The sequence below is a fragment of the Hydra viridissima genome, unplaced genomic scaffold (genome assembly GCF_058129835.1).
Source record: "Hydra viridissima isolate aposymbiotic clone 2 unplaced genomic scaffold, HvirCarnegie_v1 scaffold_8, whole genome shotgun sequence".
NCBI lineage: Eukaryota > Metazoa > Cnidaria > Hydrozoa > Anthoathecata > Hydridae > Hydra > Hydra viridissima.
The window spans coordinates 157,826-185,791 of NW_028324307.1; the positions used below are offsets into that span (position 1 = coordinate 157,826).

The window sequence follows — 27,966 nt, forward strand, 5'->3', positions numbered from 1 at the left end:
TAAAGTTGTGAATAATCATTTTTAGTTAATAAATTTATATTTTTTTCAATAATATATTATCTAATGCAAAGGTATATCATCATCAATTCACTGATCCACGAGTAGCGTTGAAAGCGAGTTTCGCGCCCTAGCCCCAACCCTAATCCTTGAGTAAAATTCAAATATTTACATAATTTCTTTTTTTCTATTAAAATATATTTTGTTTTCTGTGTATTGCTTTTTATGAGCTTTGGTTTATTACTTGTATAATCCTCTTCATTTCTGTTCAATAAAAGTGTTTATATAAATTTTATTAGCCATTATCCGAGATAAAATCAGTAGTTAACATTCCCACTAAATATCTATTGTAAAATTACATATCTCCAATCGAGCGTGGCTATTTGTAAGACAGTGTGAGTTTAAGGAATGTTTTATTGCAAAGTTATTATTAAAATCTTTGATGAGTCATTCTAAATTGGTAACGGTTTCTAAGAGACTTTGATATATCTGTTTAACCGTTCTTAACAAAGATAAAAAGGAGCGAGCAGGTGGGTGCGTATTTTTCGATGAATGGTTGTTATGATTGAGACATTTTTATATAATAAGTCTAATTTTATGTGCAACAAAATATTTTAAAAAATTCTAACTAATCGTTTCCATCTTCATCCATTTCTTTTTCCACAACAGCAGCTTTAAAAGAGTCATTCAGTACTCAATAAATTTCTTCGTCCATTTACGTAGCTGTAACGTACCAAATTGAAAATAAGGTCCTCTTAATAATCATTACTAGTATCTTCAATGCTATCATTTGGTTGCTCTTTTATCTCTACAATTCCTCAATGCTTGTAGGATATAGAATCATATTAGCGTTTTTTCATTCTTTTTCAATATATCATATATCAAATATATCGAAGCTTTATGTAATTTCATATTATATATTTCAACATCTTTTCTACATTCATTGAAATCATTTTTATTGTTTTCTATCAATTTCTCATTAAAGACGCTTCCTTCTGAATCAAATCGAATACCATGTTTTTTGTTTTCTGTTTTTTTTTTAATTAGCAAGAAATCAATTAAATTTTAATGCTTTCATTTTCTTTAAGTCAAAGATTCATTATGTTTCTGTTTCTTACTAAAATACCCTTGCAGAACAAAAGGCTTCTCCTTCAGTTTTGATTTTTTTTCTTTACACTCCATATCTGTATTAAAAGCCATGTGCTGATAAAGTAGATATTGGAAAGACGAGCTTTATTTCAGCTCATCTTATCTTTATTGTAAGCATTTATCAACAAGAGTGTTTTAAAAATGGTGTAATATTAAACATTTTTAAAAATGCAGTTATAAATTAAATGATGAAAAATTGGTTAAAAATTAAATGCTAAAATTCTTGTATTCTTTTAGACACATTCATCATGGATCCAAGAATAAAATGTATTTTGGTTGACAGCATCTCTCCGGAGTGGAAAAGATTCGCAAGTGATGCTGCTTTTCATAAAACTGTTATTGATTATATCGATCTTGATGAACGCAGTGATTAGTTTAAAATGGACAAGCTGCTTAAAAAACTGGTTTCACGAAATCCTTCCGACTTTATGTCCGAAGTTGAAAAATCCCTCACTATGATGGGTAAAACAGATACTTTGAATGATATCCAAATGATTTGTAGGTAGAGCTCTCTTTTTTTAAGTATTGCCCTTTTTTTTTTTGTTGTTTAGTTGTTTTAAGAAAAAAAACTTAAAAGTGATTATAAAAATGCTTTAACTAGAATTTGGTTTTTATGCAAATAGTCCAACATTTTACACATTTTTGGAGCATTTCGCAACTTGCTTCCAAAAGCATTGACATATGAAGTAAAACAACTATTTAAAAGCTTTTCATCCAAAGCATCTAAGTAAATCAGTTTATAGCAACTTTATTTGACTAGCAGCTAAGTCTCTACTGATGTAAGTAAGAAACCTAAAATAGTAATAAAGTTATAACAAACATTCATAAGATCAACGATATAAAAACTGCAGTTGTACCTTTATCGGTTAATAAACTGCAAAATATGCAAAATACAACTTAAAGTTCATATACAACTAAAACATTTTATAAGTGTAAATTCAATAAACAGTTTGGGCAGGTTTAAAGCAGTTCTGGAAAAGTTTTGATCTATAAATCCATTTTTGATGAAATGAGGACCTTTCTCGTTTGCGAGTAATTTTATGTCAACATAAAAAATGTGCATAAGAACAACATAGATATGTGCATAAGACATCAAAAAACTTTCGGGTTTTATCCATTTAACAACATTTGCTGAACATAAAAAATGTTTTCCTTATACAAAGGATTTTTTTTTTCTCCTTTTATGGGTGTTGTGCAAAATCCATACTTTTTGACTTTTCAAACGTTTAGTTCACATTCAAAAAAATATCTTTTTATTAAAGTTTTCTCAAGCAAGATCAGCCTTCTTCTTAAAAATTAGGAACACTTTTAATGATCATATGATTGCTTAAGAAATTGTAATCGGCGTTTTCCGAGATCTGCTTTTCTTTTTTTTTTCGTTTTTTTGCATGAATCAACCAATTTTAACTTTTGAATGCCAGCGGTATTATTTCAAAACTTTTATTAAGAAATGAAACACTTTGCTCAGTGAGAATGAAGTAATTGATAATTCTTTGATACTTGCAGAAGAGTCTTTTCTAAGGATAGCATTCTCTCATCAAAGAATATTGCTCTCCTACTTGCCCATTAAATCTGTCATACCGACTTTTGGTGACAAAATTATATCGAAGATCTGTTTTAAAGCTTTATGCAAACGCCACCTATAACCATTTTATTAACATCAGACTAAGTAAATTGCAAATACATAAAGAATATAAAGAATTAGAGTGAGATATTCGTCATAAGTTGTTTACTACTGCTTACTTATAGTATATGAAAAGTTTACTCTACAATTTGACTACGGATAGCTACTGGATAGTAAATGATAAAGAAAGAACTTAACAAAAAAAAGCTACTTTAAGATATGGTTCGTAAAATCAGCAGAGTATTTAGATACAGGAGGATTAAACGGAAACAGATAAAGTGTTTTATTCCTCAATCCTTTAATGAAGTTTGACTGTTTTTTCAAAAGAGTTACATTTTTCAAAGTTTAAAATTAACCAAAAAAGTAATCCTTGCAAAAGTTTGTTAACAGAATATTATCAATTAAAAAATGCGAGATCTGGCTCAGCCCTATTTGACCAAATGTTTAGCGAATAAGTTATACTTAAATATTTGGTTGAAAAATTGAAATCTAGCTAAACAGTTTTTAACCATTATCTAACCATTAAGTTGTGCTAAATTTTCAAGAATTATAAAAAACTTAAACAGGATTTTAAACTCTTGATCAACCTTTTTTGATTATATATCTAACCATTGAGCAATGCTTGAATTTAACCATTAACTTTGTTTTATTTTTGCTACAGAATTCCAAAAAAGTTTCCACCATATTCCAACTATTTAACTATGGTAAATATTAATCCCTTACAGAGATTTTATGATAGTGAATAAAAGTGAAAAGAAATGTGGCCATGGAAGGTTTACACAAAGTAGGGAATGCTTGAGTGAGTGTGAAGCTACATAAGGGTTTTGCATTCACTTAAGAGCAAAAAATCATTTTAAAAAATTTAAAGGTGGACGTATATCTGAGCATTGTAATTTACAATGGCTATTTGTACCATGTGATGGAGCTGCTTGATATCTAAAAGTAAATAAACATATTCTATTTTAGCTATCACGAAAAGTAGACTGATGAAGTTGCTATGAAATAACATCTAATATACCTAATCAGCATTTAAAATAAGTATAGCTTTCCCTGATGTACCATTACCCATAGCTCGACCAAGAGCAAATCCATAAGATCGCTTATGGGATTTCTCTGTGAACATAATTTTTTCTAGCAGCAGCTTGATTATCAGTTGGTTCATTTACGCTTGCTATTTAATTACTTTCTAAATCCAACAAACCAGTAATTGTGCTACAAGATTATTTTAATAAAGTTTTGTATTAGGGATAATAAGAAAATAGCGCTTTCACTTGAATTCATTTCTATTTTAGTACTTCCAAACTTATTAACAGTCATTTTTTTTTTATATAAAATTGTAATTTGTAAAATTCCTCTCACCTAGGCAAGCTAAACAAAGTTATAATTAGATTTCAATTTACTAAATATCTAGAAAAAATCTGTTTTATGAAGTGCTTTTATTTTATCATCACTAACAATGAATCTTTAACAAACAGCAAAAATTTGTATATCTCTATTTAAATCACTTAATGTTCATTTTTTACTTCCAGTGAATGAAAGTGCAAAAAAATTCATTGATCTTTCTCGATTTCCTCATACTGAGCAAACTGATGAGCCGTTTGGTATATCCCAATAATTTGAAAGGTAGTTCCATTTATTTCAAGCCCCAGCATCTGCCTTGGTTTGAAATGTTGCTATAGAAACACTCTTTAATCAGGAAAACTTCCAATTGTTTGTTATCGGCATCCACGATAATGGTTAACAATGATGGATGGGATAAACTCGTTTGCCCATTTTTCATAAGAGCTTTGAAATATTTAATTGCAGTATTTTTAATCTGTAAACTATTAACATATTAATTGCATCAGCTTCAGCAGGTGCTGGATTAAAATTTATTGTAGATAAAAATTTTAGTAAACTAGTACCTAATAACTGAAAGTAAATGGGTTTATTATTCTTTTGATTTCCAGTATATGGCTAAATCATATGTTATCTCTGAGCTCAATCCTACATCAACTTTTTGTTTGGTATCCAGCCCTATTTGTCAAGTATTTATATACATTTGTTTGAGTTGCTTGAGACATTAAAGTTTTAATAAACATTAACATCTGGATAGTTTTTGGAAGTAGCATCTTATTAACTTCAGTATTGGGGAGGCTAACAATACTTTTATAATCCGAATTAATAATATTTGTAAGTTATTTTGATTCATCTATCATTAATACTCATCTCTCAAAATATAAGTAACGAAAAGTAGACTGATGAAAATTTTTATTGTATATACACAAGATTTTATTTTAAAAAGTAGTCTTAAGATATTTTTATTGAAAAAGAAAGTGCATTCATACACACCACAACAATAAAAATTAAAAACTCGGACAAATAAAAGTAAAAAAGTGGTGATTTAAAACAAAAATTATGTTTTAATAAAGTGTTTTATAAAAAAAAAACTATTTTTTTGATCACACTTTTATAGTAACATTTGTGCTATTTTAGGCACTTCCAAGATTTATTTGGGTATTTTTTTGATACTTCAGTAGAGGTAATAGTTTTTTTTGTACATTTTTTTTTAACCTGGTTTTTTTCCTCTCTGACTTTCCCAGGAATTCCATTTTTAAATGGAGTTTTCATCTTCATTGTTCTGCAAAATTGGGCAACTAAATCATAAATGTCAAAAGAATCTAATGGAAGCTCATATCTTTGACAATACTGCGCTGCAGCTACAATCATAGCTTCATCATTATCATTCAGCACACTTTTTCGACCTTCACACTTCTTTGCATTAAACTCTTGTTGCTTTATTCTTTGTCTCAATTTTTTTTTTAGGAACAGAACATTCTTTAGCAGCATGATAAATAGTCTTTTTTTTCTCACATACTCACATAATTGCTCTTTCCAAACTATCAGCATTGTACTTGGGTTTTATTTTTTTTATTGTAACATCTTGGCGTTTTTTAAATACTTTCTAAAGTAATATTTATGAAAAATCTGTTAAATTTTTAGTAAACTATTGGCATATATCATAACATATCACAAAAAAAATATTTTAACACCAAAAAGGTGTTATATGATATTTTATTTGCCTTATTTGACGTCGGAGAACGTATTCTTTCATACAAATAAATATAAGTTTCTTAATATAAACTTCAAAGATATAAACTTCAAACATAAGAGTCTAATATTACAAAAGAAATGTTAACACGAAAATAGTTAGGTCTGATGAAACTAATTGGTATATAATGTTATTAACAACAACTTCGATAATATAATTACATATCATAATATTATACATACAAATACCCACTTTACCCCACCTGATTAGATTTAAAATTTTAAACAAACCATGTGCGTTAGTGTTTTAAAGGTATACTATCCTTAAAATAAAGTAATTTAACTTTCAAAATAACCATTTTTCATACGCTTATGCCTTATTTGAATATATTTTCTCTGAAGTTTAAAATCGGAGAAAAAAATTACTTTGTTGATGTATCTAGCATTTTAGTTAAAAAAGTGCCGTTTCTAACAGCATAGCTACCCAGCCAGCATTTCAACGTTGATTTAACGTTGATTCAACGTTGATTTACGGACGTCGATTTAAGCGTTATTTGGAAACAAAATATCGACGTTGAAATATTAACGTTGATTCAACGTTAAGAAATCAACGTTGAACTAACGTTACGTTTATTGAACTTTCGAAAGATAATACTTTAAAACATTTACTAAAATGCATTTGCATTTAAAAATTTACAAGTGGGGGTAATTTCTTTCTCTTTTTCACCACTACCTTCGCTTTCGTTTAACTCAACGTCAACCTCTACTTCACAGTCATCGTCATCTTGATTTTCTTTATCACCTTCTTCAAGAACTTCTTCATCTTTTACTTTGTAATTGCAGGATTTCCGTTTACCTCCATTAAAACGATAAGGAGCATATTTCAAGCAGGAGGCTATAAACGTCCGAGTTTCTTTGTCTTTAGCTTTTGCATCACAACGCTTAATCGATTCTAAAAAGTTAATGCAAAAATATTCAAATTTGGTGAAGTGAATAAAAATGCAGAGAAAGGAGGAAAGAAAATCTTCCAGTAACATTATTTTATACAAATACATGAAGTTTTAAATTTTTAGTCGTTTAAACAGATTTATTTCATTTTTTGATGAACTTGTGCATAAAAAGTTTGACATCTTTTTTTTGTGAAATCAACTAGATTTATTTATTTTCAACAAGCAGCCAATAAAAAGTAGCATACAAAAAAGTTTTTAATAAAACAATATAGATCTGCATCTTGCCTAATTTTTATTATTTAAAATCTAAATAATATCCTATCAATTACAGCTTTATAAAAATTCAACCCTTCCATAGGTAATTTCACAAAAACTTTTCCTTTCAAACCAACCAAATTGAACTGTGAAGTCTGTTTGTCATCAACCCTAAAATTAGAGAATTGGTATATAACGTTGGCAACACAAGATTAAACATGTCAAAAGAGAATTTTAACTTTTAAAATCTTTCTAAAAATAAAAAATCGGTGGAACTATTTTTCTTTACAAAACTAGTAAGTATTATTGATTAAAGAAATGTTTTAACCTGTTTATCATGTTTGTAATACTTTTCTTTTGATTGTTACCACCAATGGAAGATAGCTGCCTCACCTGATGTAAAAATAGAATACAAAATAATATCTCTATGAACAATGTGGCGATCTTGCACAATAGAAAATTTACATTTTTGGGAACATCCACCCAATACCTAAGATATAGATAGCATCCACCCACTGACATTAATCAATTGTACATTTTAATGAAAAATAACTTACAATCTTTTTAAAAACTCTTTGTCAGCTCCAAGTTTTCAATCAAATTCATATAGAACATTAACATCATCAAATTGTATTAGTATCTCTCTTTTAGCATCTTTCATCCTGGTGTCATTAATTGCTAAACTTTTAGAAGTTTATTCATTTCCAAGGTTATTTGGCCCAACTTCCATTATACTAAATGTTGAAATCCTAAGTTGAAAACAAACAGTACTTATAAATTACTTAATGTGTTAAATTTGCAAGTATATCGACCTTGGTCTCAAAAGAAGTGAGATTATATAAAAATCTACAAAAAATAATTATTTTAAATAAACCTACCATTACCTTTAAGATTTTTTAAGCTAATTAACTTGTCCCAAGCACATGCAGAATCTCTTCTATTGTAATTCATGTAGGTTTGAGGAATACCAGCAGAAAAATTGGTGAATGAGCTTTCTGATATACTAATAGTGGAATGATTTTTTAATGTTGGTTTGAGTCCAGAAAAACCTCCAAATGTAGAAGAGGTAGTGGTTGACTTAAAGGGCATTGGTATGTTGGCTGATAAAGCAGTGAGTCCAAAATAGCCATCAGGTATAGAAAAGATTGCAGTATAACCTTTAAAAACCAATTTAACATTAAAAAAGTTTAACAAAAAACTTACTTCAGTAAACACCATTAATATGTTATTTTGAAGGTCTAAAAATTAATTTAAATGATTTAAAATAAAAAGTAAAACAATAGCATAAAGGGAAAAAGTACCAGATTATATTTTTTGACTTGAATTATTCCTTCTTGCTTTTTATGGAATATCATAAAAGGCTCCTAAGAAAGAAGGAAGGAAAATAACTAATTGGCTTTTCTTTCTTTTCTTTTTTTTTTTTTTTTTTTTTATTGAAAAAGAACAGCTTTGGGTTAGGGTTAGGGTTAGGGTTAGGGTTAGGGTTAGGGTTAGGGTTAGGTTAGGGTCAGCAAGAATAGTGTTATTAATAATATATTCTTTTACTTGTTTTCATTTTAGGTAGAACTGGCATTGGAATAGACTTTTCTGCTAACTTAATAATCGCATGTCTTTTTTCAGATGAGCTGGTACAACTCTTAATTGTCATTTCATTGTTATCCAATTCTCCAGCTTTCACATTGTCTCCATACTCCTCACATACTTCTTTGTCATCATCTAGGATGGAAATAATTTATGTTTACAATATAAAAGGTTTATTTTAAGAAACAAAAATAAGTATGACCTCTTAATCTTAAGTAATTTTAACGAGCACTCATTAAATAAATGAAAAGACTAGAAAAAATTTAAACACAAATCTTTAGCGAATTTATTTTAGAAAGAGATATAGGTGAAGCGCCTTAGGAATATAGTTGACATTTGAATCATTGCAAATATGCAAATAATTTAGTAGAATTGAAAGAACCCTTAAAAAATAATATTTTTGTGTAAATATAGTGAATGTAAATAAATAGAGAGATGTTAAAGTCATTATGTTAAAAGAGTACATCACTTAATAATAATAAATCCTTAATTACCAGTTAGCTTAATGTATTTCAGTTTGAATTAATACCAATCATCAGTTGGATTAGACATTTTTTTCAGCGATGACTCCACATTCCTATTAGCCCAAAATACTTTGTCAATTTACCCAGTTTGATGGAAGATTCTGCTCAAATTCCTCTTATGAGTCATCATTTGCATATTCGAAGCAAACTGCTCTGGTCCAAGACACTTTGTTAGTCACACTCACATGATTTTTCAATATCTAAATTATTGTACATCTGTTTATCCAATTCAAAAGAAAAAAATAATCTATAAAAAACAAATTAAGAAAATATAATAGTAAAATGAATAAATAAAAATATGAAAATAAATGTGTAAAAAATCCATTATTATAGATTTCAAAGTTATTAATTTATTTCTTATAACTAATAACTCTAGTATTATCATTTACTTATTATTATTATTTATTATTATTATTATATTTATTGTGTTATTATCATTATTTCTATTATTACTATAACAAATTTATTTTAACATAATATGTGTGTGTATATCATAACATCATAACATGTGTGTGTGTGTGTGTGTGTGTGTGTGTGTGTGTGTGTGTGTGTGTGTGTGTGTGTGTGTGTGTGTGTGTGTGTGTGTGTGTGTGTGTGTGTGTGTGTGTGTGTGTGTGTGTGTGTGTGGGTGTGGTGTGTGTGTGTGTGTGTGTGTGTGTGTGTGTGTGTGTGTAAATATATAAACATCAATAAATACGAGTTCTCTCAATACTAGTTTATCGTTATTATCGTTATAGAATTTTTAGTTTTAATTACAAACCAAAACAATATCTTTGTAATTAAAGCTGTGTAAGATAAAAACATAACTTCTTTTCAATAATCATTACTAGTATTAAAATTGCATTTGTGTTACTCATGACGAAAAAAGTTACTCATGACGAAAACGCTAATATTCGCCATTTTTTCAACGAGATGACAAATTTTCAAAGTGGAAAGTAATAACTTCGAAATTAAACATGGTTTTTGCCGCTGCTTAAATTTTTAAATTTTAAAAGGTTCATTTGATTGTTAATCATTCCGGAAAATGCGATATAACAATTAAGAAATAAAAACCAGGTCTTTAACTGCTACATTTAAATTGTTTTTTAAATTCGTCATCGCCATGAAAAAATGGCGAATATTTGCGTTTTTGCATTTTTAAATTTTTCAGATTGAGTTTAGAGTACATTAAGTTGATCTAAAAGTATTGTTTCTTATACGTTTTCTTATTTTTAAACGAAAATCTTTCTTAATCTGTAAAAAAAAATAGGGGAATGCGAAAGTAAAATTCCAACGTTGAAATTTCAACCTTGCTTCGACGTTGACACGACGTCGTTTGCTTGCTGGGTAGGTTATATTTTAAAATTAATAAGCTTTATATGTTATAACAAACTGGTAGAAATTTCAACTTTATATAAGCATTTATCAAAACAACATATAAATATGAATTAGATCCAGATTACCCCGTAGACCCACATTCCCCACCCTACCCTACTCAGCTCTCATAGCATGAAATCAAAGTATGCTTTCGATGCTGCTTAAATACTCACTGTTGGAAGAGTATTTGATAAATCAGTTATTCCATTCCGTCTTGTTTCACAGGCAACAATGTTGTGTTGCCAAATGTTTTGACAAAGTTGGAACTTTTAAACTTTTTATTTTATCAATTGTCATGTTCAACTCTACCACAATTGTATTACCATAACTTATCATAGCGTTTTTCTAAGTTTAATAGTGAAACTCCAGCTTCACTTGAGATTAAGTTTTATCACAAGTCTTTTCTTTTTTTGTAAAGAAAATGTAAATCTATTTCTAAAAGTAAATTTATAATTCCTTCTCCTAAGATTTAAACAACTTCTTATAATTGTTATCACCTTGTTTCGGACCCATTCTTTAAAATCTACCTGTTGTTAGCATTTGATAAAGATCAATGATAGTTTTTGTTTTTTGCTATTATTCTTTGCATATTGACCGTTTCTTGCTCATTTATCTGTTTACATAATATTTTGTTATATACTGTTATTATAGGGTTTATGCAAGATACTAAGTAGTCGCTGAATTTGATCTTGTTGAGTTTTAGCGAGAGCTTAAATGTTGCATAAATTTAATCATGAGTCTGAGTTCCTCAGCAGCCAGCAAATTTTGTCTCTTATAACTTTTAAAAAAACTAAATTAGCATCTCCAATTATGTAAAATGGCTCTTACGTGTAGTGTGATTGGTGCATTTTTAGCACTTTTAAAGCTAAAAGTGCACCAATCACACTCCACAAAGATCAATTATCATGGACAGTTTCTCTCCTTTCAGATGTAATGTTTCCATGCTAAATCGTCAAGTTTATTCCTACCAGATTAATTTTACATTGGAAAACTGGAAGAAAGGCTTGGTGTGATGGAACTTCAATAATATTTCACCTGTAAGTACATTTGCGAAGAAGGAGAAGAAAGCGTTTGATGAGGAACCATCAACATAAGATCCTAAAGTGATGTCATTGTGAATTTGAGTACTATTTCCTTTTAAGATTTTAATGGGGCTTTAAGATTCTTGATAAGTTTGTGCTTAAGCAATATTTTTAAAGCCTAAAACTAATAAAATGGTAATTATGTCTGAAATGCAAATGACATTCCCTTTTATTGAAGATTTTGGTATATACTCAAAGTAATTATGGGTAGTTATTAATTAACTATGGGTTATGAGTTAAGAGTAGTATGTTTCCAAGTTGGCTGATGCACATAAATATTTCTTAATTTTGTCTAATAATAATGGAGGACTAAAAACTCTTCTGAATTTTTTTTTATCTCCTCTTAATCTCCTTTAACATCTTTAACATTTTAAAAATGATTTCCATTTTTATAGACCTAAAATTTTTATTGCTTAACTAAAAAATTTTCTAGAAAACAAAATGTACCAAATTTAAATCGATACTTTTCTCTTCTTATTTTTCTAATTTGATTTATAACTAGGACTTGATTTTCTTCCTTTTAAGTTATTTTACATAATCATGTAAACATAAAGGTTGGTAAGTTTTTACAGAAATGATCACAATAGATATGATTTACACTTTTTGCAAATTATCCAATAATTGTTTTCTTTTATTTACTGCTACCTCAATGGCTGAAGTATAAAATACACCCTTTTTTTTTGCTTCGTTATTCTAAAAAAAAAAAATCTTAAAATAGTTTGTTTAAGTATTTTTTCTTAAATTGTTTTCTTTACAACGCGATACTCCAGCTGAAAAAGATTTTTCACAAAACCTTTTTGTCTTTTATAACCAAACTATTATTGCTTAATGAGCTGATTGCGTTTCTACATTCAGGTTTACTAACTAATAAACCCCTAATATCTCTTGGTATTAATGGATTATTTTGATGCTTGTTTAAACTATTATTCTATGAATATTGTTTATGCTCTTTTTATATATCCTAGACTTTTTATATATGCCAGATAAAAAATCCTTAAACTATACATAAAATGAAAATAAAAGAAGGCAAAGTTATACTAGACAAGCATAAATCACATCTAACATTGATCTGATAAAAGCAGCGAAGGATCTTAAAATAAAGAAAATTTTAGAGGAAATATCTCCGAGAAAAGTTTGCTAAAAGGCCATGAAAAAAAGAGGTTGGAATTTTTAGTTTTCCATTTAGGTTTACATTCTTTATTAACGATGGCAAAAGAGGGAATGCGAGGTAAGTGAGTGATTTCATTTTTTTTCGGCGCGTTTAAATATATCAGTTAAATGTAAAAGATGTGCCGAGTTAATAACCATTAGTCCCCCGAAAAGTTGTAACAAAATTGAATCTAACAATAAAGGAAAAACCATTTAACAATGCAACAAGTTTATGTAATTTTAATTGATGAATAAGAAGAAGTTATTGCCTAACCAAGTGAAAATAGAGTTTTTATTTTAATCCTAGTTCATTGGTTATTTACTTATAAGACACCATTCGAAGCTCTATAAATACTTTACATACTAATATATATAAAGCATGGAAAAGATAATTAGTAATTTTAGAAAATGATATCAGCTAAAAAAATATAAGATACGCATCATTTTAAAACAAAATCATCTAAATACCTTAAAGACTGCCAACTTTGGTGGTATAGAAAAAAAAATTAGATTTTATAAAGGTGTTTTGTACATACAAACTGGATGGGAAAATTTTGTAGAGGAGAGTTTTTTAACAAGAGAAAATGTAAAACTGCAACGTTGTGTTTGCTGCGATAAAATTATATAAAAGCATATAAAAAATCCAATTTTTTTTTTAATAAACATATTATAATATGTTTATTAAAAAAAACCGCTCAAGCTATATTTACAATATTTCAAGAAATTACGTCAGAATTCACTTAACGCACTTTCTTCCGTACAATTCAAGTGCATTTTGTTATCTATCGAGTCAAATTGTCTAGTAAATATTGGATTTCTGTGGACATCCAAAACGTCCATAGATGTCCACTGGACGTCTTAGGACGTCCAATCTTTACTGGTTGAGATCTGAATGACTCTTTAAAACAAATAAACGAGTTTATGAAAGATAACAATACTGAAGACGCAAACGCAGAGATCTTATCGATTCTAAAATCTTTAAATAAAAATTTTGCATATCCTTTTCAGCAAAAATCCTGCATTTCATATTGAGTTTTTAACGTTAATAAGACGTAGAGAGAGAGAGAGCTTTTTTCTGCACAATTAAAAAATAGCTAAAAACAAGTGAAATATATTTGTGACAGGAATTAAATCATACTGCAATTAAATATAGAAAGTAAAAAGAAATAAAAACAAGTAAAATGGTATTGTTAGATAATTATTATTCTAATTTAAAAAAAAGGAATCCTTAGAAAGTTCAAGAGATTTTGTCAATTTAAACGGTGGAGGCGAAATGCTAAAAGCTCCAAGATAAAACAAAAAACTTCATTCTTTTACCATCAAAATATCAGATGAATATCAAATAAATTCATATATTTTTATCTTTAATCAATTTTTATATTTATTTTTAAAGAAAAAAAGAAACAAAAAGGACTCGAAAGTCATTTTGGAAAGTTAATGAATAAAGACCAAACTATCTGTTTAATTGATCATATTAAATATATAACTGATCCATTAAACAACTGAACGAGTTCTTTACAGAAGCCGAAAATCCAAAAATCCAATTTTTCGAAGAAGAAGAAGACGATATTATAATACTATCACATTCCAATTAAACACTAACGTAAAAATTAAAAATTCAGAAGGACAGAAACAAGAAATGTAATACGGTATAAAAGCTAATAGAACTGTGATTATTTGTGAAAATTTAAAAACGAAATACGAATCCATCTGATAATAATGATGCTCATGTTCTTCTAAATTCATAGCTGAAAAAAATTAATGGCGCATTTGAGAATGGTAAAAGAGTTACTATTAAAATGAGCAATAATCAAGAAGCTTATGATACCAAAATTTAAGGATGATTTTTTAGCAAGTCTTTTACTATTACAAAAAATATCTTACCAGCACTTGAAGTAGATGCTCGATCTGGCCATACCAGTGCTGATGCTCAAAATTTAATGGAAACGGAACAGTGGAAAAATGTTTCTGTTTAAAAAAAGGTAGCGGTGTCTTTTATCTTCAAAGTGGTGGAGTAGGTTAATATTGCGTACAAAGGATCTGAAATTGGTGGTGAATTAGGTGATGGATTAAATTTAAGTCATTAAGGTAAAAGAAATGCACATTTTCTTTTACTTGGAATAAATGCTCTTTTTAACTCAATACCTCTACTGAAATAATGTTATAAAAATATAAATTCCTAAAAAAAATAGTTATTTATAAATTTATTTATCTTCAAAAAGTGAGAACAAGGCAAAATCTAAAAGCCGTTTTGGAAAGCCGAATCAAACTGTAGAAAGGACATCACATCATCTTTAAAAACATCACCAGTTTCATAAGACAGGAAAGTATTACAACAACTTAAGTTTAATATACTATGCAGTACTAGAAGAAAGTCCTCACAAAAAATTGGTTATGTTGAAAAAAGAGATTGTTTAGTCTCATGATATCAAGTTAAACGAGATATTAGAGGTTATGAATGAAAAACAGGGTTAACAGAATTCATTATATATTTATATCAAGCAGTTTAAACCAAACATTAAACAATTAGTTCCAGTAAAAAAAACATGCAAGTGTAAATATTATTTTGACCATTAACTGTTTTCTACGAAAATGACAAATAAACAGAATAATATTTGGAGAATAGAATAGAAGCCATCGATGCTACAATACACTAGACCCTCTGGCTCTTGATGATATCCCTATTAGCAGCACTTCTAAAATTTATGGCTCAAAAAGCTATACTAAATACAAACATGTTGGACCAACAAACACCAAAACATTTGAAAAAACTGAGAAGTCAATTATTTTGGTATTTGAGAACAAAACGATGAGAAACTAAGCACAGATGATACTTAAAACGGCTTTTCAAATGATAAAAATATGCTTGATGAAAATGAAGATGATGTGTGAAATCAAAGATTATCAATCGTAAAAACCCAAATGTTAAATAAATTTTTAAAAAAGCTATCAAAATTTCTCTAACAAGTAAAAGTAATATTTAATTAAAAATGTCATTGGTAAAAGACTTGCAGACGAAGGCTTTACGTCTGAAAACATAAACTCTACAAATGCAATGTCTATTTTTAAGATTTGAACAACTTATTTCAGCTTACTTAAACAACATACTTCAGCAACTCACTTAAGCAAAAAAGTTGAACAACATACTTCAGCTTCATTTAGGCGCAGTTTAAACGCTACGATATTAAAACACCCGTTAGAGCCACATGCTACGTTCAATATCATTGCATATGATACAATAATCTAGAAACAAAGCTAAACTAATAAAGCCTAATAAAGGTTTTGGGAAATTCTTTACCATACTCAGCGCTAGTAAATGTAAGTCTAAAAATACATAACAACTTATTATCAGGAATCATGAGAAACTCCTCTCTCTTAAATATTATTACATGGATCTTTGGTTAAACTTTAATATTAAAATTTAAATGAAAAAAAAATTTTTTTAATAACATAAGGAATAAAAACAAAGCTTCAAGTAAGATAACTTTTCTAAAAATTTTCAAAACTGTCTCCCGATTACCCGGAGAGTGTTACACTCGTGTTATTACGCAGTTTTATACAGCTTTCTCTAAGACTCCTAGTTAAAATACATTTTTCGATTTTTTGAGAAAACTGAAAATTCATTAATACACTTAAGTCCTATAAATTCAATAACTTCTTTTTTAGATGCAAGTGACCAGCTAAAGGCGCATTATTTAAACACTTACGGGACAACGCATCGACATGAGCAGACTCAAATTAAAGATCTTCAACTTCTCATGAGTAATTTAAAGTTAGCTTCAGTAGAAGAAGCAGACATTAAGATGATTAATGATGACTTTAACGAATGGGAGTACCTTTGTCAAAAACTAAACAATTACAAAGCAATGAAATATGAAGAAGTATTCAATAAAAGGTCACGGCTGGCTATGATATCTGGACCTAAAGGTATAGGGAAAACAAACCTTCTGCAAAGTTTTCTTTTTTACTGGTCCAACGGACAACTTTGGAAAGATTTAAATTTTGTTTTTTTATTTCGAATTCAATAAATTGAACGAGCATCTAAATGTTTCAAACATGAAACAACTCATAAAGAAGTTTTACAAAAACATTCTAAGAGGATGCGAAATTTCTTCGTTTTAAGAAACAATTTTTATCATGGATGGATTAGATGAATTCATGTACTTAGAACAATTAATTAATCCTAAAATTCCAAAAGACTTTCCTTTAATAACAGCGCTCATGGAGGCCTTTAGTTGCAAAACATATAGCTGTATTATTAGTGGGAGCATTGCTGTTACATTAAGATACTGGAGTACAATTAAAGATTACATAGATGCGACAAGTATGCAAATAATGGGTCTTAACGTCAGTGGCACAAAGAGTTTTTTAGAAGATCAACTACCGAGTAAAACTCTGATTACTGACTTTGAAAAGTTATGTAGCTTTTCTGGTAATGAGGCGGCTTTATTCTCTGTGCCACTTTATTTGAAAGCATCATGTTCAGCATCGCTAACTTTAAACATTCAGTCTGTTAAAACCATGACAGAACTACAGACCCTGATTTTTCTAACCTTAATTCAAAGAAGCTACAGACATAATGAACCATTTTGCCGTGTTATGCAAATAAATCAGCAACATATTTTAAATGTCTGCAAAGTGGCCTTTACTCTTCTGAATACAGGAAAAGTTAACCTTTTACATAGTGAACTTGGCCTTGTTGTAGATGAGAACGGTTTTGAACCTCTTGGTTTTATAAAAAAATCGGTACTAAATCATCAATATAGTTTTGTCCATTTCGCGTTAATCAGGTTTTGCGCATCAATTCATCTATTATTCAACACTAGTTATTCTGATATTATTAATAACGAAAGGTTGCGCAACTGCTTACCCTTCATTACCGGCTTTGTACACCGTAACGAGACAAGCTTTTTGAGCATGATTTGCGACCTAAAGGAACCACTACATCAACGAACTTTTTTGCTCAGAGACATCTGCGGTAAGACAAATTCTTTCTTTAAAAGTCGAACTTATTTTTGACTTTGGAGCATCTGTTTATATATATATTTTGTTTAATTCTTCTAAAAAACATGTTAACAATGGTAGTCATTTTTATGAGTAAATATTTATGGGGCAGTGTTAAAGCTTTGTCAAGGAATAATTACGAGAATTATTTCAAGAATTATTACGATGATATAAAGTTTCTCTTTTTAAAAAACTTGCTTTACAGTTCGTTTTTACTTGAACTCATGGCTAAAAAAGTATTTTTTTATTTCGTCACATATGTAGTCACATATATAGCTAAGATAGGGAATAAACTTAAAAATCAATAAAAGTTTGGATTATTAGCATAATGGTTAATCTTAGTTGAGTTTATTTTTTATTCTTTTTTTGCTCAGCAGAGTGATCATTTTACTTAAGTAAGAGTTCCAGTCACATATTTCTATACTATGCTATATTGAACTTTTTTGCGGTTTAATTTTCTCTTTTCCAATTGACTGAAGTTTTTTATGAAATGGTATTGATACTCACTGTGTTCTAAAATATACCCATTTTACTTAAAATATGTTATATCATAAAGCAAGCTTTTTTAGCACATAAAGCATGGTTTTAAATTACCACAGCCCCATATACTCCATTTAAAACACGCAAATGGCTATAATTGCCCTAAAACAAATTTTTTAAAGCTTTTTATAAAAAAACTAATAAGACTAATATTTCAAAAACTTCAAGGGTTTTAATATTTTTTATCTTTAAAGCAGAGTATGATTAAATTTCCATTGGGATCAACCTTGTTTGCGCAAAGTGTTGATATTCCTCTAGTACTTAAAGAAAAAATTCCTTTAAATTATCTTGAAAAGGGATGAAAAGAATTGTTTTGAGTTGTTTATGGCTCATTAAATTAATTTATGGCAATTATTATAACCAAAACTTTCAAGAAAGTATGCATAAATGATTAAGCAAGTAATAAACCCAGTTGTGTACTAAAACACTTAAAACAAGAGAAGGAACATCTAATCGTTCGTTAACATTTGTTGTTGAGAAAGGTGGCTGGTTAACTACACGTGATTTGTTTACACTTTTTGGACCCTGCGTTCTAGATTTCTAATCGTCGAAACGTAACTAAACTTTTTGAAAAAGTTTAAAGAGAAAAAAAGCGAAATGATGATGTAGAAGATGAAGATGATGACGACGGTGATGATGACAATGATGATGATAATAAGGATGATTTTGCAATACAGATAGTTTTATGAAACTTATATGATTGATATTCTTTTAATGCATTGATTTTCATTTTGCATGAAGAACATACAAGTGCCAACATTTTTTAAGCAGGGAATCAATTTTTTTACTTGCAATCAACTCGTCATAATAAATATTTTCTTTGCATTGTGGGCAAAATGTTTTATTTAAATGCTTTTGTTTCATTTCTTCAACTAGACATAAAAAGCAAAACAAATGTTCACATCGTTTTAGTGTAACAGGTAATTTTGGTATTTTATTACACATACAGCATAGACATAGCTCTAAATAAGGGTTTAGTTCATTTTTAAGCTCTGATATATCTATATTTTCACTCAGACTGTATGTAGTGTGAAGTGTTAAGCTTTCTTTTATTGATGTAAGCATGGCAACTGTCCAACGTTTATTTTTTCCAGGTCTTCCTAAAAAATCTTTCTTTGTTTTCAAAATTTATTGTGTGCCTATTGCTCCCTTTCGCAGTTTCTCAGCCATCTGACACACTACACAGTTGCTGTTGTGTAGCTGCCAGCCAGAAAATAAAGTCACAGATGTTGTTTTTTTCCTTTTGCTAATATTATTAACTGTGCAGTAACATTTATGACATATTCCTTTGGGATGAACACTCTCTATATCTGTCAGTTTGACAAAAAAAACATCTTCTATTTTGATTTTCAGGCTAATACCCATAGGGTATTGCTTTTTTCCGAGCCATTTGCAACAAACTCTGCACATGAATTTCAAATTTGTGTTGTGAAGTTCCATCTAAAGACAAAAAAATAATATTAGAGAATGCAAATTTATAAACAACGCTAGCAGCTTGAGTTGAGTTGTAGCACTTATATATAGTTTAGAACCAGCCAAAAACAGTGCAATATTGTCATCACTTCTAAGCCATCAACGTAAAGTAAAAAAATTGAATGCTCAGTAAAACTTGCTTTTTTGTTTTGTATATAGACTGAATTTCAGTATTAAAAAAAAAATCTAGAAATTTTACTATCAGATTTTATTTTATCCTAACTTTAAAATTCTCAATTTTACTTTTAACGACAAGCTGCTTTTTCAGTTTTTTATATTCGCACGCAATCAAATTTCAAGATTTTTTTAAGGCTGATGTAAACTTTGCTTGTAATAGGAACTATCCCTACTTACATTTTTTTTAGAAGATTCCTATTTGTAAAATTATTTGAGAAAATGTAAGAATTGCAGCTATTGATAAATCATAAATTTTTTTCATGTTTACATCGCTTTCGATTTCTATTTTTGCGCATAATAACATAGCGCTGTTTCTCTTTATATAAACGACCGTGACATGTGACCTCGGTTTTAAACTTTTCTTTTAAAATAAGCTTAACCATAAACTCTTTCATGCATATCCTTCATATTCTTATTTCAAAGAAAGAGTCTTTTATTCAAGGGCGTCTAGCATACAAACTATCGTCAAATAAAAATCCACACTAGCCGAAGGTTTTTTTAATCGTTAGTTATCGACAATATTTTCACGATTTTGCTACAGTGCATGTATTAAAAAAGTGGCTCCTACGAATTTATAATACCCATAGGTATTATTGTAGCACCCTAAAATGAAATGCCCATCAATCGATTGTAATTCTGTGAAACGAAGATTTACTACTCAACTTTTGTTCCACTTTGATTTTAACAAATAACTTCGTTTATCCCTTTCATGCACCAATTATTTTTCCGTAACTAACATAACTCATAAAAAATCATCTACAAAATGACAGTGGTACTATGACACGTTAAAGTAGACTTTTTCTAGAGCCTTTTTCAACTCTCCTTTATAAAATAATATTGTTTTCAATCGGTTAGAATGCACTATTTGAATTGGGGAAGTTATAAAACAACCCAGCACATGAAAGGGTTATTTTATGCTAAGCTGGTCAAATAAACTCTTTATCTTTTCTTAATCACAACTTGCTCTATTATAATATAAATTACTTGCGTTTCACAAATCAAGGTAACTAGAAGCATTTTACCCATAGATATTATCTGCTGTAAAAAAATTTAAAATTCTTGAAAGAATTCTAGGTTTAGCAGGAATTTTATTTTTAGGGGGTACCGCAGGTAAAAAGAAGCTGATTTAAGGAGCAGAAATCAAAATTTTATTTTTAATGCTAACTGGTGCAAAATTTAATGCTGCTATAAATGGTACTTAGAATCTTAAGGTTCAAGAGAAATATGTCGTGGTTTCAGTGGTTTGGGGACATTTCCAAGATGTATGAACACGCATTGTCTTAGTGAAAATAACTTTTCGGGTATAAAAACAAAGAAGCAGTGCTAATAAAAGTGCAGCTCTTGCTAGCATGAATAAAGCATCTGATGAGAAGCAAAATGGAGTACCACAGGAGAACAAACAGTGAATAATAATTGATGGTACTTGGCAAAAGAGTCGGCACAGCTCCCTTAATGGAGTTATTACAGCTGTAACATGATAAATATGCTGATATGCAAATCTTTTTCAAAGATGGTTTAAGTTGTCAATTTATGAAAAGAGATAAGGAAGTTCTGCATATGAACAATGGTTTAGTAATCAATAATGTTGCATAAGTCATCAAAAGTCATAGGCATCTATCGAATCTACAGGCGCTGTTAAGATCTTTTGTATTTAGTAAGTGAACACAATTTAATATATCATAAGTACTTAGGTGATGGAGATACAAACTCCTTGAAAAATGTTGTTTTTACCAAGCCCTACAGGTATTTTAATCTGGTGCTAATCAAACTTGAATGTGTAATCCAACATAGGAACAAAAACCCCTCTGTCAGGAAAAGGCAGGCTAACCGAGAAAGCAATTGATACCATGCAAAATTATTATGGTATGGCGGTAAGGAGAAATAAAGGAGAATACTATTTTATGAAATAATCTGTGTATGCCATACTTTCCCATTTTACGGATTTCGAAGACCCACATTACCGCCATCAGTTTTGTCTAAGAATAGCTGAAACTTCGTGTAAATGGCATTTAGATCAAATTAATAAGACTATTAAGTATAAACTTATTAGTATTTCTGTGTAGAAATACTACAGCATTCTTTCAAATAGTCATCATCTTTTACAGAGTTACAATCTGATCAGCTTCTTAATAAATGTTTGCATGGAGAAAATTAGAACGCGATCGAGTCTCTAAATTCAGTTATTTGGGCAAAGCTCCCCAAAAATTTTTTGGATGCAGACAAACACTGAAAATAGGGGTTAACTCTGCTGTTTTACAATTTTATGAAAACTGTATTTGTATTACTAATTTTCTCAAAACTTGTTTAACAAAAGAAAAAGACTTGGAGGAAAACTTAAAGACTTTTGGACAAAGATGAAAAAAAAAAATTCCTATATACAAGTTGAATTCATCTAAAGATTGTTTAATGCTTTTCGCATTTAAAACTTAGTTTTGTCTTTGCCTTCAACTTTCTAGTGTTATGATTTTTTAACGAAACTCAATATTTGAAAACATGATATCTCATCAAAACATAATATCTCATCAAAACATGATACCTCATTTAAAAATAAAGCTTCAGAGTTGAAAGTTTCACAAATGATTCATGATATATGTAAGAATCATTTAACCCATAGGTTTTTTTTAGTGTTTTATACTTTTTATTATAGAGTTGATTTAAAATTAAAAATCAGCACTTTAGCGAAATATATGAAAACTTTTTCTCAAAATCAAAAGAAACCTCTTTGGGAAATAATTATACGGCAAAAATGGACCAAATCTATTATCAGAAATAGTGTGAAAAAGTTAAACTTCACTTGAAAACTATAACTTGATAAATATGGTTTCCACAGTCTAATTTTGTCCCCTATTTTATGTTAATTTCCAACATTATGAATAAATGATGAGAACTGAAGTATAAAAGTAAATCATGTTAAAAAAGAGATCATAAAATTTATATTTTAGATTTCTTTCTGTAATACCATATTAAAAGAAAATTAATCGTATTTTGACTTTAAACGATTTATTCGCGCTCATAATTTAAATAAACCCAGAAAAGAATATAACGTCTTTTATAAGAAATAAAAATATATTTACATATTAACTAACGTTCGACGTAAATAAAACAGGAATATATATTACACTCTTTTTTTAACAGAACATAATGATCGCAACCTTTTCCTCGAAAGCCTCTTTGAAGCACAGGTTTCAATTAACAAAGATTTAAAAAAAATACTTAACAACCGACGGCATTGGATTAATGAGGTAGTAGAGGAAAACTTAGCTGAACAAGAAACAATACAAAAATATTTTAGAGAAAAAGTAGGAGAGGCAGAAATAGAGCTATATTACAAAGAAAACTGCAGCAATATAACATTAAAAAAAGAAAACACCTTACCAGATCACAACAAAGATAAAATATCAAATCAAGCAACAAAAAAAAATAATCCAATTACTAATCCATACATGCTGAATGCGATAGATTATTATGAAAAAGCACAATATCACAACGCTAAAAAGCTTGTAAGAGAAGAAGAAAACATGCGATTAGAAGTATTAAAAGAAAGAGACGCAGATACACTAACCGCTCAAAACAGAATTGCAAAATACTTATATCAAAAAAAGCAATATGATAACGCTGAGAAGCTGTTTAGAGAAGTAGAGAACATGCAAAAATCAGTATGAGGAGAAAAACATGCAGACACAATAACAACTAAAAACTGGATTGCCGAATGCTTCTATCAAAAAAAGCAATACGATAACGCTGAAGAGCTGTTTAGAGAAGTAGAAAACATGCAAAAATCAGTATTAGGAGAAAAACATGCAGACACAATAACAACTAAAAACTGGATTGCCGAATGCTTCTATCAAAAAAAGCAATACGATAACGCTGAAGAGCTGTTTAGAGAAGTAGAAAACATGCGAAAAGCAGTATAAGGAGAAAAACATGCAGCTACACTAGCTACTAAAAATGGGATTGCCGCTTGCTTATATCAAAAAAAGCAATACGATAGCGCTGAAAAGCTGTTTAGAGAAGTAGAAAACATGCAAAAAAAAGTATTAGGAAAAAAACATGCAGATACATTAACAACTAAAAATTTTATTGCCGCTTGCTTATATCAAAAAAAGCAATATGACAACGCTGAAAAGCTTCTTAGAGAGATAGAAAAGATGCAAAAAGAAGTATTAGGGGAAAAACATGAACACACACTAATCGCTAAAAACTGGGTTGCCGCATGATTATATCAAAAAGAGCATTATGAAAACGCTGAAATGCTGTTTAGAGAAGTAGAAAACAAGCGAAAAGAAGTATTAGGAGAAAAACATAAAGTTACACTACATACTAAAAACTTTATTGCCGAATGCTTATATAAAAAAAAACAATATGATAACGCGGAAAGGATGTTTAGAGAAGTAGAAAACATGCGAAAAAATGTATTAGGAGAAAAACATGCAGATACACTAACCACTAAAAGCTGGATTGCCGCTTGCTTATATCAAAAAAAGCAATATGATAACGCTGAAAAGCTGTTTAGAGAAACAGAAAAGATGCAAAAAGAAGTGTTAGGAGAAAAAAATCCAGATACAATAACTACTAAAAACTGGAACGCCGAATGCCTATATCAAAAAGAGCAATATGACAACGCTGAGAAACTGTTTAGAGAAGTAGAAAACATGCGAAAAGCAGTATTAGGAGAAAAACATGCAGATACACTTACCACAAAAAATTGGATTGCAGAATGCCTATATAAAAAAAAACAATATGTCGTCGCGGTAAAGCTGTTTAGAGAAGTGGATAACATGCGAAAAGAAGGATTAGGAGAAAAACATGTAGATACACTAATTGCTAAAAACAGGGTTGCAAAATGCTTATATCAAAACAAACAATATGACAACGCTGAAAAGCTGTTTAGAGAAGTAGAAAACATGCGAAAAGCAGTTTTAGGAGAGAAATATGCAGATACACTAGCCACTAAAAACGGAATTGCCACTTGCTTATATCAAAAAAAGCAATACGATAATGCTGAAGTGCTGTTTAGAGAAGAAGAAAACATGCTAAAAGCATTATTAGGAGAAAAACATGCAGACACATTAAAGACTAAAAGTTGGATTGCCGACTGCTTTTATCAAAAAGAGCAATATGATAACGCTGAAAAGCTGTATAGAGAAGTAGAAAACATGCAAAAAGCAATATTAGGAGAGAAGCATGCAGATACACTAGCCACTAAAAGCTGGATTGCTGACTGCTTCTATCAAAAAAAGCAATACGATAACACTGAAGAGCTGTTTAGAGAAGTAGAAAACATGCGAAAAGCGGTATTAGGAGAGAAACATGCGGATACACTAGCCACTAAAAGCGGAATTGCTGCTTGCTTATATCAAATAAAGCAATATGACAACGCTGAAAAACTGTATAGAGAAGTAGAAAATATGCAAAATAAAGTATTAGGAAAAAAACATGCAGACACATAAACGACTAAAAACTATATTGCCGCTTGCTTATATAAAAAAAAGCAATATGATAGCGCTGAAAAGCTACTTAGAGAAGTAGAAAACATGCAAAAAAATGAGTTAGGAGAAAATCATGAAGACACACTAATCACTAAAAACTGGATTGCCGCTTGTTTATATCAAAAAGAGCATTATGACGACGCTGAAATCCTGTTTAGAGAAGTAGAAAAATTACGAAAAGAAGTATTAGGAGAAAAACATAAAGTTTTTATTTACTAAAAACTGGATTGCCGAATGCTTATATCAGAAAAAGCAATATGACAATGCTGAGAAGCTGTATAGAAAAGTAAAAAAAATTCAAAAAGAAGTATTAGGAGAGAAACATGCAGACACTTTAACCACTAAAAACTGGATTGCAAAATGCTTATATCAAAAAGAGCAATATGACAACGCTGAAAAGCTGTTTAGAGAAGTAGAAAACATGCGAAAAGCAGTATTAGGGGAAAAACATGCTGACACACTAACCACCAAAAACTGTATTGCAGAATGCCTACATAAACAAAAATTAATATGACAACTCTGGAAAGCTGTTTACAGAAGAAGAAAACATACGAACGAAGTATTCGGAGAAAAGTATGCAGATGCACTAAACGCTAAAAACTGGATTATCGCTTGCTTATATCAAAAAGAGCAATATAATAACGCTGAAAAGTAGTTTAGAGAAGTAAGTAGAAAACATGCAAATAGAAGTTTTAGTAGAAATACTTGGATATACACTAAATGCAAAACAATTAAAAAAAGCAATATTATAACGCTGGAAAGCTGTGTATAGAATTAGAAAACATGATAAATTTAGTATTGTGTGAAAACGATCTAGATACGCTTACCACTAAAAACTGGATCGCCGAATGTTTATATCAAAATAAGCAATATGTCAATGCTGAAAAACGATTTAGAAAAGAAGAAAACATGCGATTAGTTGTATTTGGAGAAATTCTTGTAGATACAGAGTGCAAAACAATGGTCTGCTGAATTCTAATTATAAAAAAAAGCAATATGACAATGCTGAAAAGCTGCTTAGAGTAGAAGAAATAATGCGAAAAGAAGAATGAGGAAAAAAACATGCTGATACAATTACTTCTAAAACTTGACTGCTATGTATTTTTATGTAATTTAACAATATTTTAAGGCTAAAATTTTGTTTTGAGATGAAATAAACTATGAATTGATATGCTTTGGAAGATAAGCATGCTTATATTCTAACTGTTGAAAACTGGATTGCTAGTTGCTTGAATTAAAAGTATGTTGTCAATGATAATAAACTTTTTTGAGAAGACGAAAGCGCTCGAAGGGAAGTCTCAGAACTAAAGCATGTAGATTTAAGCACTGCTAATGTCTCTATTGGCTAATGATTTATTCAAAGGCAACAATGTGGAATCTCTGAGAAATTGTTAAGAGAAGTAGAATTCATGCGAAGAGATATTTTTCGGAAAAATTATACAGATTAGCTAATTGCTAAACTTTTGACTGTCATTTGCATATATCAAATAGAGCATTATGATAACGCTGAAAAACTGTTTTGAGATGAAGAAGACATTGAAAAAGATGATTTCGAAAAAGAACTTGCAGGTACGCTAACTATTTGAAACTGTATAACTTGGTGTTTATATCAAAATTCACAATATGACAACACTTAAAATCTGTTTGGAAACGAAAAAACATGCGAAATGAATTCTTTGGAGAAAAACATGCAGATTCACAAACTACTTAACATTCGAGTATCAGGTGCTTCTATCAGGAACATGATTATGATAACGCTGTAAAACTGTTTAGATTTGAAGAAAACATGGGATAGGGATGGGTTATGTTAATGAGATGTGTTAGGAGAAAAATATGCACATGCACTAACTATTAAAACTTGTATTGCTAGTTGCTTAAATCAAAAGCAACAATTTAAGAACGCTGATTAACTGTTTAAAGAAGATGTGAACATGGGTAAAGATGTATTGCTACAAACTGGATTGATATCAATAATATTAATGTGATAACTTAAAAATCTGCTTAGAAATGAAAGAAAAAGGCGAAATGAAGCTCTAGGTGAAAATTAATCAGATGCACCATTTGGTAAATGCTGGACTGCCACTTGTTTATTTCTAAAAGAACAATATGGTAACGCTTAAAAACTGTTTAGTGAATTAGAAAACATTCGAAAAGAATATGTCGGAGAAAAACATTCTTAGTAATAGCGACAGTATGATAATGCTGAATATTTGTTTTTTTTTATTGTTTTTTTTATTTCTTTTTACTTATCATCAGCCATAGGCAGCTGTGGAAGGTTGGGATGTTCAACTCTTGCCTACATCACCCCGCTTAAGGTCTAGGCGACAGATAGTCTATCACCCCGACGGATCTGCCTTAAGGCCCCTGGGTTATCGAAAAAAAACGTGGTTAATAGCGAGAACAAAAAAAGAGACGAAAAATTAAAACCAAGATCCTATGCCTGATTTTTGCAGCTAATTGATCGAGCTAGAACCACCGGCTAACCACATTTAATGCAGAAATGTTCCAGGACATTGAGTTTGTTTAAGTTTTTATTTAATTAGTAGGTAAATTGTCAATAAGAATTATAATTGTGAAACTTTCAAA

At 29.6% G+C, this 27,966-nt stretch overlaps 2 pseudogenes across 1 annotated transcript; one reads left to right on the forward strand and one right to left on the reverse strand.

The window, feature by feature from the left end:
- The first annotated feature begins 397 nt into the window (after positions 1 to 397).
- On the forward strand, positions 398 to 27,966 carry LOC149884399 (uncharacterized; annotated as a pseudogene). Its single transcript, XR_016455016.1, has 8 exons — positions 398 to 531; positions 1,384 to 1,519; positions 2,615 to 2,760; positions 4,310 to 4,393; positions 16,364 to 17,675; positions 23,027 to 23,550; positions 24,112 to 25,338; positions 25,571 to 27,966. The product of XR_016455016.1 is annotated as an uncharacterized LOC149884399 (transcript).
- On the reverse strand, positions 5,237 to 9,153 carry LOC149884400 (uncharacterized; annotated as a pseudogene).